The sequence below is a fragment of the Pinus tabuliformis genome, chromosome 6 (genome assembly GCF_031772625.1).
Source record: "Pinus tabuliformis cultivar Carrire ecotype Pingquan chromosome 6, CPIR1, whole genome shotgun sequence".
Taxonomy (NCBI): domain Eukaryota; kingdom Viridiplantae; phylum Streptophyta; class Pinopsida; order Pinales; family Pinaceae; genus Pinus; species Pinus tabuliformis.
The window spans coordinates 618054230-618066605 of NC_142292.1; positions in this window are offsets into that span (position 1 = coordinate 618054230).

Consider the following 12376-nt stretch of genomic DNA (forward strand, 5'->3'; position numbering starts at 1 on the left):
TTATATAAGTCCCCATGTTTTTTAATTATTAAATACTTAATGTAAATACTTTTAAATTATCATTAAGATATTGATTTTGAAGATTAAATATGTATTAAAAGGCATTCATCTATAACACTTGATTTTTCATGTAGTCTGAATAAACCACTTAAAGCTGCTTATCAATTAATCCTAAATATTTTTGTATAAGATATATCTTTACTTGCATTAATAGCTTTATTTCAAAAATAAATTACATTTATAAATTCTATGAGATTATTTTAAGTACAAATAGTTTATTTAATATTTGAAATTTACAAAATGTTAATATTGATAGGAAAAGCATGTCATATGGTGTAAAAAGTTTAAAGGCATCCATTTATGGCCCATCTCTTGAATGAGCTTAAATAATCTACTTAATGCTCATGGTGAATTCATTAATCCATGTTTTATTAGAAAATTCATTTTCTTTACATGGTTTTTTATTCTAGAAATAGCAATTTCACATTTATACATTCATATTAAACCACATGATAGTTAAATAAAAATCAGTTAATGCTTTCTTGACTTATTGACTTATATGACATGATTACATATAGGAATAATTGATTTAATAATGCATAGTTAGAAAAAGTTGTCAATTCAAAATAGAATAAACCAGTTAGAACTCATAAATAATTGGTTATAAATTATTATTTTTCTAAAAAATATATTTTTTACTTACATTGAGATCTTTATTTCAAAAATAAATTCCATTTATACATACATACATTCTAAATATTATTTAATACATACTTGTCTTGTTGGTTTCTATGAGATTATTTCAATTACAAATAATTTATTTAAGAATTGAAATTTACCAAATGTTAATAAAGGTGGGAAAATCAAATGCCATATGTTGCATAAAGTTTAAATAGATTTATCTATGACCCATACCTTGAAATAACTTTAACAATATACTTAACATTCACTACCAATTAATTATTCCATGTGTTAGGAAAAACATTTCATATTACATGGAGTTTTATTTTAAAAAAAAGGTGTCACATTTACACACTTAGATTAAACCTCAAGATATGAAAATAAAAGTCGATAAATGGCTTTATATAGACAACTTAAAACTCATTATCAATTAATTATAATTTGTTTTGTAATATATATATATTTACTTACATTTAGAGTTACATTTAAAAATTGAATCACATTCATGAACTTCTATCAATGCATATAGCCAAATAGAATTCTTCAAGTCATATTGGATTCTATGAAATTATTTAAACCAAAAATAAAATATTTAAGAATTGAAAATGACAAAATGCGAATATTGATTGGAAAATCAATGTCTTATAGTGCAAAAAGTTTAAATACAACCATTTTTAACCCATCTCTTTAATGAGTCTAGATGGTCCACTTAACACATTGTTAATTAATTATTCCATGTTTTATTAAGAAGAGAATTTTGTTTTCCATAGAGTTTTGTATCAAAACAATACAATATGAGATTAATACGGTTTTAATAGATTACATGATAGACAAATAAAAGTCAATAAATGGATTCCTTATTAAATTAAATGAGATGAGATGATTTCATATACAAATAGTTGATTCAAGAATATATATAAAAAAAAAAATATGGGTTAAAAATTGAATGCCCTACAATTTAAAGAGTAGTATTCACTTATGAGTCATAACCCATTAGCCTAAGTAATTCACTTAATACTTATTATCAAGAAATTAAAAGACTTATTTTTCGAAAAAATGCATCATAGTATATGGCTATTATAAATAACATTTATACACTCATATTAATGGACATAACTAAGTACAAGTCAATATTATAATTGCAACTCAAGTGATATGATTTCAGTTTATTTAAAAGAAAAATTTACTAAATGACTTTAAATAATGAAATTAGATGCCTTACGGTACAAAAAGTTCAATGACATAATTCATCCATGATAGTATCTAATCAAACCTTGATAATCCACTTATCAATCATTATCCTCATATACATGTTTTTTAAGGAAATCAAAATTATTTACAATATATTTTTATCTAAAAAATTACATATCACATTTATGCACTCATATTAGTGCATTTTATATGTAAATAATGAATAACTGACTTTGTGCCTTGTTGATTTTCAATATGATATGATTGCAGTTACAACCATTAATTGATTTAAGCATATAAATTTATGAAAACTATCAATTGATAAATCACATATATTATGCTTCAAAATGATCAAATCATTTACCTATGACACATTTCTCATTAGCCTTAATAGTGAATAATGCATTGTGAATAGTGAATAATGAACATAACATTTATCAAGTAAATTATTATAATTTCTTTAGTAAGAATAGCACCTTTGTTTGCAAGGAGTTCTATTTCAAAACTTATATTTCACATTTATATATGATTATTGATACATATAATTAAACATAAGTCATTAAAAATAACATGCCTCGATGGTTCATGTAAGATAATTTGAATGGCAAACAATTCATTTAAGAACACACGTGCGCACACACAAACACATCTTAGAAAACACTGATACAACAAAGTCATTGCAAAAACATTTATAAATAATAAAAAATATACATATTAATATAATTGGCAATTCCCATATATTTCAAAAAATATAAAATCAAACAAATTGATTCAACAAAAACTATGTCCAAAATGTATTGAAAAATTGGAATGTACTTTCCAACAAATTTATAAAAGAAATTATCTCCATGAACTACAATGAAGTACATGTTCTATTGAACATTCAAATATAGTCACGTTTTTGTTTGATATGATGAAGTGCCTTAAGAAAGGGGAATAAAACTTGCATAAGTCACGTATCTTGCTCTTTTCCTGTATATGATTCTATCAAGATGTGGTTTGATCGATATCCCATGAATTGAGAAGTATGATTTTCTGTATCTATTAGAAATACATTTGATTCTTCATAATTATCTCCATACTGGGACCACACATCAATCAATTTTTTCTCATGAAATTGTCTTGTTCTCCTTGCTTCCAATTTTGTTTGCAAATGACAACGAGATCTGTCCCGTGCAAATTTAAAGTCCTTTATATTAGTATTTGATTTTTGAGGTACTTTTTGGATGTACTTGTTAGTGACATTTAATGTCCATATTGCGACATCATAATTTCTTAAGCAATATTTTAATACTTCTAATTGAAAAGGCCTTAAAAAATAGGACCTGTCACCAAACTGCCAATCTGGTTCTCTTTGAATATGAAAATCTTGTTCATCTTTGGTGTATGATTGCAAGAATACTCCTTCCATTTCAAATATCAACAACATCTATTGACTTGTATTAATTCCCATTTGCATCTACACTGCAACCACATGTATGATATTAACATATCTCCACTTCAACACTTCATTGCTTAAGGACATAAAAACCTATCATTTTAAAAATGATGTTAATATTTATTATGAACTATTTCCATTTTTATGCAAAGGTAATTTTACAATGAGTTCAAAGTATCACAAAATACAAATAAAATTGCCCCATTAAAATGAACAAACAAATACTATGTTTACTTTATACATACAACCTAATACCTTTATTTAATTTGTATGGAATAAAAGTATTATAAGAATGCATTGAACCACCGTTTAAATCATTGATTTTAAGACTTATAATGATTTATGTAATTGCAATTGAAAAATATAATTACAATGGTATAGTGCAAGTAAACAAACTAATTTTATGTTAATTTTCACATACAAGATAATACAATTTTTAAATTTCAAACCTAATTAATTATATGTTAATTTATAGAGTTTCTACCTTAGTTTTTTTTCGTGCTTCTTTTAGTACAAATTGTATGTTTATTTTTCGTTCTATATACAACTTAATATAGATTTTCAACTTATATGGAATAAAAAGGGTTATAAGAATGCAATGGGTCATCCTTCACATTACTAATTTCTAAGAGGTATAACAATAACTTAAACCACATTTAAAGCAAATAATTGTAATGATCTAATTAAAACAAATAGACCAGTTATCTATTAATTTTACATACAATGTAATCCATTGTAAAACAAAAAATATAGCATGGGAAATTTTGATATGAAAACATTAAATGACCATTCATCTCCCCAAAAATAAAGAAAATAAAAATATTTTATTTTTAGTAATGAAAAACCAAATCAACAATTCTTTTATTAGTGTTGTGAAATAAAATTAATAATTCATGATGTCATACATATAATAGCATGATATAGACATTTGCAATCTTAAGTTACTTCTAAATGTTATTAAACATCCTTCAAAATAGCTCGCACATCTGTAGCCTTGTTGAGTTTATGCAATATTCTCCATAGCTCATTGATCAACCAATTATCCCCTTGATTTGCTCCAATGAATGGAGGGGCAAGAATCACTTTTTCTTTTGGATTCTCTTTCACTCTCTCAATTAAACAATCAACTATAATAGTATTGGTTGCATCATATTGGTTATGCATTTCCCACACCTTTTTCAATGGTTTAGTGTATAACTTTCGTTGGATTTTCAATGACCTTATGTCCCTTTTGTGGCTTACAGTCTGAAGCAGTCCACTTAAACACAAGTTTATCTTGTAATGTTTTTGAAACCAACTTTTTAGAAATCTTGTTGTGCTTTGTTTCAAAGCTGTCGTCCAAATTGCAATGTCAAGAGATTCATTTTTGAAACACATTTCAAAAAATGATTTTGCATGTGGATGAATCTAAAATAATTTTTTCTCTATTGTGTAATCAGAATTAGCTCCCATTTTCTCAATATGTCCTTTGTTTGTTGCTTCATCATCGATGCTATGATAAAAAATGTCCTTTAGTTAAAAAATAACTAGTTTCTTTTTAGTTATTTTGGCTGCAACACAATGGAAAATAATATAGTCAAACCATTTTATTCATGTTACAAAAATTACTAAAAGAAATTGTTGAAATGATACACTTACCTTGAATGGTTTTTTTAGTATTTGTAGATGAAACAATAAGTTCTTTTATCATCTTGATAGGAACTGGAGTAAACATATTAAACCTTCAATCAAATACCAATTGTACTTCTTATTAAACCTTCAATCAAATACCAATACCAAGAAAAACATTAGTAATGCGACCTTTAAAAAGAAACACGCACACACACAAACACCTTTAAAATTATTTGGATTGTTAATTTTATCCTTTTTATTTTTTCCTATATTAAAAATATACAACATAATGGTAGTTACAAGCATTTGAGTTTGAAGAATAATAAGATAAACAAGAAGAAAAGTTATAAGTATCTGATATGACATTATCTTCATATTTGTAATGTTACACCTCATCATCATCTTGGTTACCTTTATTTGTTTCCAAGTTAAACATATAAAATATTTTGAATTATGAAAATCAATAGAATCATTAAATAACAAGGAAAACAAGTGGACAAATTATAAGTACCTGACGTTATATTTTGTTCTTGATTAAAGTTTTGTTTGACTTTCATTTGATCAATGTTTTGGTTCTCCTTGCTTGTCACTATAATAAACATAAAAAAATGTTATAAATTGTGACAATGAACAAAAATCATTAAACGACTATACAAAAAAAGAATCATCTATAATCATCTGTAATAATATTTTGGTCTTGATTATAGTTTTGTGGCACAATACCCTGGTCATTATATTCATTCTCTTTATTTCCAACTATAATCAACATATGAAATGGATATGAATCACAATAAAAAAATAATAATTGAGAATAAGAATAAAATAAAAAAAGATAGAGTTACAATGATTAATACCCATTTCTATCTCCATCGTTCCATGGTCATTGTCTTGATTAATTCCATTCATCTCATAATTCCCTATAATATTCATCCAAAAATTTTATGAATATGGAAATTAAATAAATTGAAAAATTATCAGGAGAAAAAACCAAACAAATTATGTACCTGGTATGATAACTTCTTCCTCTCCTCCTTCTCCTCGTGTTTCCATCTCCATACTTTTTTCAACAACATAAGCACTATGTTGATTAATTTTTTCTCCCCACATTCATCCTTATCTGTTTTAGAATCTCCATCATTAATCATTTTAGTAAACACTTTGACAATTAAGAAATATGAAAAAAATAGTATCCAAAGTATTATAAGAAAAAAAATAAATGAATTGTAGTACCTGAATTTTCCAAGAAGTTAATGGATACTGGATTTTATAGTTGAAAAGATTTGTGATTATTTAACATGATTGTCCTTTGTGACTCTGTTTGCACAACACATGAAATTCTTCTTCCATATGTACAAGAGGCCTTGATTAATTTTTTCCCCGCATAAAGAGAAATAACCACTTTTGCATCACTACATTGTTGGTGTTTTCCCACTAAATCCATCCAGAAATCATAATCTCTCTCATTTTCATCAAATGTGTCTTCAAATGTGTGAGAGTATTTTTTAGCCTCCAAAATTTTCAATTCTGAAGTATAGAAATGTATAGTAAGAACTATATCATAACTATAATTGTTTTGGGATTTATATTCATAAATGCCACTAGTCATTTTATAGTTGAACTTGGAATTCTTTATGGAAATTTCCAAAGACTAGCATACATCATTACAAAACCAAAGTTCTACTAAGAGAACTGTAGTAAAGTCATTCAACTCATTTTTTCGATAAGAAATAAAAAAAAAATCAATGTAATATCCCTTGTGGAATTGTTCTTTTTCCAAAGCCAATGTATCCAAAACAACAAGGCCAGTATGTAAAACTGGTTGCAACTGACATGGAACAACGTGAAAAAGTGTTGACAAAATATCAAGGCCCCCAAAATGACAACCAACTTCAAAATTGTTATCAACATGTTGAACACTTGTTGATCCATTTATCATTATGTCAAGGACTCCACATGCTTGCTAAGAAAGGGACTCTATCTTTCTATTACGTGTTCCTTTGACATAAGTAGACCCCTCCACTGTGATGCAAAAATTGGTAAATATGATATCATTAATTTCATAATGATCAATAATGTTGAATAAGGTAAGAGCCATCTCATTCATGTTCTGATCATGACTTTGACAATATGTAACCATTGCATCCAATATTGTTCTGTTGATTTTCAATTTAGAACAATAACCTTTTAATTTTATGGCATTTGCTGGATGATTAATTGGAATAGAAAACCAAATGGTTCCATCCAATAGCTTATCTGCTACTGAAGCAATTTCTTCCATGGTTAATCCCTGAAGGGGCCGAAGAGTAGCTGCTGCCAAACTATGTAGACTATTTCTCTTGTAGTTTTCAAAATCATGTTGGCTTGGAGAACACTTTAATGTGCCTAGTTGGTAACAGTTAAAAATAGTGTCCCATTTTTCCCAAATAGGTTCATCAAGATATAAGAGAATTTTTTATCAGAAAAATTTGTAATTGGACAGTCGAAAAATGAGCACAACATTTCATCATCAACTTGATAAAATAATAAATATAAACTAATAAGAATTCAATGTAAAAATGAAACTAAATAAGGTGTTATAATCTAATGAGAAACCATTATAAATATCAGAAAATATGACTTATATTATCGGCTTTAGTCATTTATCTACAATAAAAGTAGATACAATAATAAAATGTTAAATGTAAAAATAATTAAAATTAAATACCTTGTCTTCGGCTATCTTAGAACATCCAATCCTCCTTTTCTTTAATTTGTCAATGGCAATTAAGAAATGCCTTGTCGAGCGCACACAATCAATAAATGGAGTTTTGAAGAATACCTTCTTTTTAGAAATTAATTGACAACAAATGTGGATCACCTTAGTGGGTTCAACTGATGGATGCAAGAATCAAGCATTACATTTTTTATATATGTTTTTTCACTTTTGTTGATACATTATATTTAGGATTTGTTAAAATTTATTTCGCTACTTGAATGGAGTTGACCATCAACTATCCAAAAATTGATATTCTTAGAATTTAGATCTGTCTCATTTATAATTTTGATAGATTTGACCAATGGATCAGGCTCATTGATGTCAAATAGAATCAGAAGAGCATCGGGTAATGAGGTTTGAAATTTTTCAAGGAATGATTTCACTAATACTTGAACATTTAAATCATCTCGTGATCTTAATTTGAACACTTTGGGGGCTTCTTTACATCTTTCAACAACCAATTTTCTATTAAAGAAGTTTGAAAATAGACAACAATGCTTGAAGGCTTCATGAATCTCATCACATTGATTTGCAAGGTTAGTTGTCTCAAATTCAACTTTCCTAGTTTTTTGAAATTCTGTAGTGGGCTTGAAATCACTTTGTTTTATGTTGTCCTCCAATTCAGATAAATATACTCTTCTCAAAGCAAGTAATTGAGAATCAATTTTATCATCTGGTATTTTATCAAGAAATTTACCTTTTTGTTGTAAATGAAGAAGTATAGATGATGTTTTTTTACTTCTTACATAGCGATATCTCAGAACGGTGGCGATGTGTTTTAAAAGATCTACACAACTATTTAGTCCAAATTTAGAGAAGCTCTCAAAGTTATCCAACTTGAACATTGAATTTTTTATCGTATTTGTTGAATCAATACTTGAAGCTTCAATCGAATCTGGTCTAAAATTTGTATACTCCACTTGACATGAAATTAATTTTACCTCATTTTCTTTAATCATTTCCACTTGAAAGTCAATGTCATTTTCATTGTAAGCATAGCAATTAATTATTATTCCTAATATCTCAGGTTCATTTCCATCTATTGATCCAAATAGCTACATATCAAAAAACATATTCATGGGAGCTTCTATTTGGATGTACCAATATTGCACGAACTGATATTTATTATATGTATTGTATTTTTTAATCATTTTAAAAGTAGAAGTAGAAGGTGTAATTGATAATGCCTTTTGAGTTGAATAACTTTTCTTTTTCTTAGGTGATGGTTGTAACATTTCATTTGCTTTTAGGCTAACTAATTCTGCAAATAACAACAAAAAAATATTTGCATTAATCAAAATGAAAATATAGTTTCAAATATTGTCACATAATGTTCTTATAAATACTGAAAAACCACCTAATCTAACCATTTCTAAGAGAGTGTAAATAAAATATAAAACCACCATGCCAGTTGAAGGAGGCAATGTTTGTATATCACTTTTTTTTCTATCTTTTCATCACTACTTTACTTCGAATTTTAGGCACACCAGATTCCACAGTTTCTAGAAAAAAAATTATGGAATACATGAAATACCAAATATTATTAAACAACCTTATAATACATGATTTTCATTTACATGCACAATAATAAATGAGTACATATGCTATGCAAGTTTACTATATGACACCAAAAGTTATCACCTGGGTAAAACTGCTAAGAAAAGAAACCACCTAATCAAACCATTTCTAAAAGAGTACATAAAATATAAAACCACCATACCAGTTGAAGGGGGCATCATTTGTATATCACTTGTTTTTCTTTTTGTCTTCGCTACTTTACTTCGAATTTCACTTCCACCAGTTTCCATGGTTTCCAGAAAGAAAAATATTATGGAAGACAAGAAATAACAAATAGTATTAAACAACCTTATAATACATGATTTCCATTTACATGCACAATAGTAACTGAGTACATATGTTATGCAAGTTTAGTATATGACACCAAAAGTTATTACATAGTTAAAATTTCTTCGAAAAAAAAAATACCCATGTTAGTATGGGTTGTCCTCATTAAAACCCCAATCCTAAGGCTATTTCCATGGGTTTTATTAATCAACAACTAATTATTAACTCAATGTCTAACAATTTTAACAAAGTATAAACTAAAATTGTCATACCATTTAAATAATTTGGTGTCGTGTTTCTTGAACTTCCTTTCTCCTTGGATGCTTCCTTTGAATTCTCACTAGCTTCATATCCATGGTATCTAAAAATAAAATCTAACATGTGTTAGATTTCCTTTTACCACAAACTTGAGCACATAGAAACATTGTAGAGTGAGAAATCTAGCAAGTGCTAGATTTATGTCTACCACAAATACAAGCACGTCTCCAACAACAACATTGTAGAGTGTAAGAAATCTAGCTTGTGTTAAATTTACTTCCAACACAAACACAAGAACATTTAAATATGAAATAAATCTAACACATGCTATATTTCCTTCTAGCACAAACAGAAGAACATAACAACATTTTAGGACTAAATAAGTCTAATGTGTGCTAGATTAACAACATTGCAATGTAAAAGAAATTCCAACATGCGTTAGATTTAATTTTAGCGCAAACTCAAGAACATAGAAACATTGTAAAGTGAGAAATATAGCAAGTGCTAGATTTATGTCTACCACAAATACAAGCACGTTCCCAACAACAACATTGTAGAGTATAAGAAATCTGGCTTGTGTTAAATTTTCTTCTAACACAAACACAAGCAAAATTAAATTTGAAAGAAATATAACACATGTTATATTTCCTTGTAGCACAAACACAAGAACATAACAACATTTTAGGACTAAATAAGTCCAATGTGTGCTAGATTAACAACATTGCAATGTAAAAGAAAATTTAACATGTGTTAGATTTCCTTTTAGCATAAACTCAAGCACATAGAAACATTCAATAGTGAGAAATCTAGCAACTGCTAGATTGATGTCTACCACAAATACAAGCACGTTGCCAACAGCAACATTGTACAGTATAAGAATTCTAGATTGTGTTAAATTTTCTTCGAACACAAACACAAGCACATTTTAATTTGAAAGAAATCTAACACAAGCTATATTTCCTTCTAGCACAAACACAAGAACGTAACAACATTGTAGGACTAAATAAGTCTAATGTGTGCTATATTAACAACACTGCAATGTAAAAGAAAGTCTAGCATGTGTTAGATTTCCTTTTAGCACAAAGTCAAGCACATAGAAACATTGTAGATTGAGAATTCTAGCAAGTGCTAGATTTATGTCTACCACAAATTCAACACGTTGCCAACAACAACATTGTAGAGTATAATAAATTGAACTTGTGTTAAATCTTCTTCCAACACAAAAACAAGCACATTTAAATTTGAAAGAAATCTAACACATGCTATATTTCCTTCTAGCACAAACACAAGAACATAACAATATTTTAAGACTAAATAAGTATAATGTGCGCTAGTTTAACAACATTGCAATGTAAAATAAAATCTAACATGTGTTAGATTTCCTTTTAGTGCAAACTCGAGCACATAGAAACATTGTAGAGTGAGAAATTTAGCAAGTGCTAGATTTATGTCTACCACAAATATAAGTAGGTTGCCATCAACAACACTGTAGAGTATAAGAAATCTAGCTTGTGTTAAATTTTCTTCCAACACAAACACAAGCACATTTTAGTTTGAAAGAATCTAACACATGCTATATTTCCTTCTAGCACAAACACAATAACGTAACAACATTTTTGGACTAAATAAGTCTAATGTGTGCCAGATTAAGAACATTGCAATGTAAAATAAAATCTAACATGTGTTAGATTTCCTTTTAGCACAAACTTGAGCACAAAGAAACATTGTAGAGTGAGAAATCTAACAAGTGCTAGATTTATGTCTACCACAAATACAAGCACATTACCAATAACAACATTGTATAGTATAAGAATACTAGATTTTGTTAAATTTTCTTCCAACACAAACACAAGCACAATTTAATTTGAAAGAAATCTAACACATGTTATATTTCCTTCAAGCACAAACATAAGAACATAACAACATTGTAGCACTAAATAAGTCTAATGTGTGCTAGATTGACAACATTGCAACATAAAATAAAATCTAACATGTGTTAGATTTCCTTTTAGCACAAATCGAGCACATAGAAACATTGTAGATTGAGAAATCTAGTAAGTGCTAGATTTATGTCTAGCACAAATACAAGCATGTTGCCAACAACAACATTGTAGAGTATAAGAAATCTAGCTTGTGTTAAATTTTCTTCCAACACAACACAAGCACATTTAAATTTGAAATAATTCTAACACATGCTATATTTCCTTCTAGCACAAACACAAGAACATAGCAACATTTTTTAGGACTAAATAAGTCTAATGTGTGCTAAATTAACAACATTGCAATGTAAAAGAAAATCTAGAATGTGTTAGATTTCCTTTTAACACAGACTTGAGCACATAGAAACATTGTAGAGTGAGAAATCTAGCAAGTGCTAGATTTATGTCTAGCACAAATACAAGCACGTTGCCAACAACAACATTGTAGAGTATAAGAAATCTAGCTTGTGTTAAATTTTCTTCCAACACAAACACAAGCACATTTAAATTTGAAAGAATTCTAACACATGCTATATTTCCTTCTAGCACAAACACAAGAACATAACAACATTTTAGGACTAAATAAGTCTAATGTGTGCTAGATTAACAACATTGCAA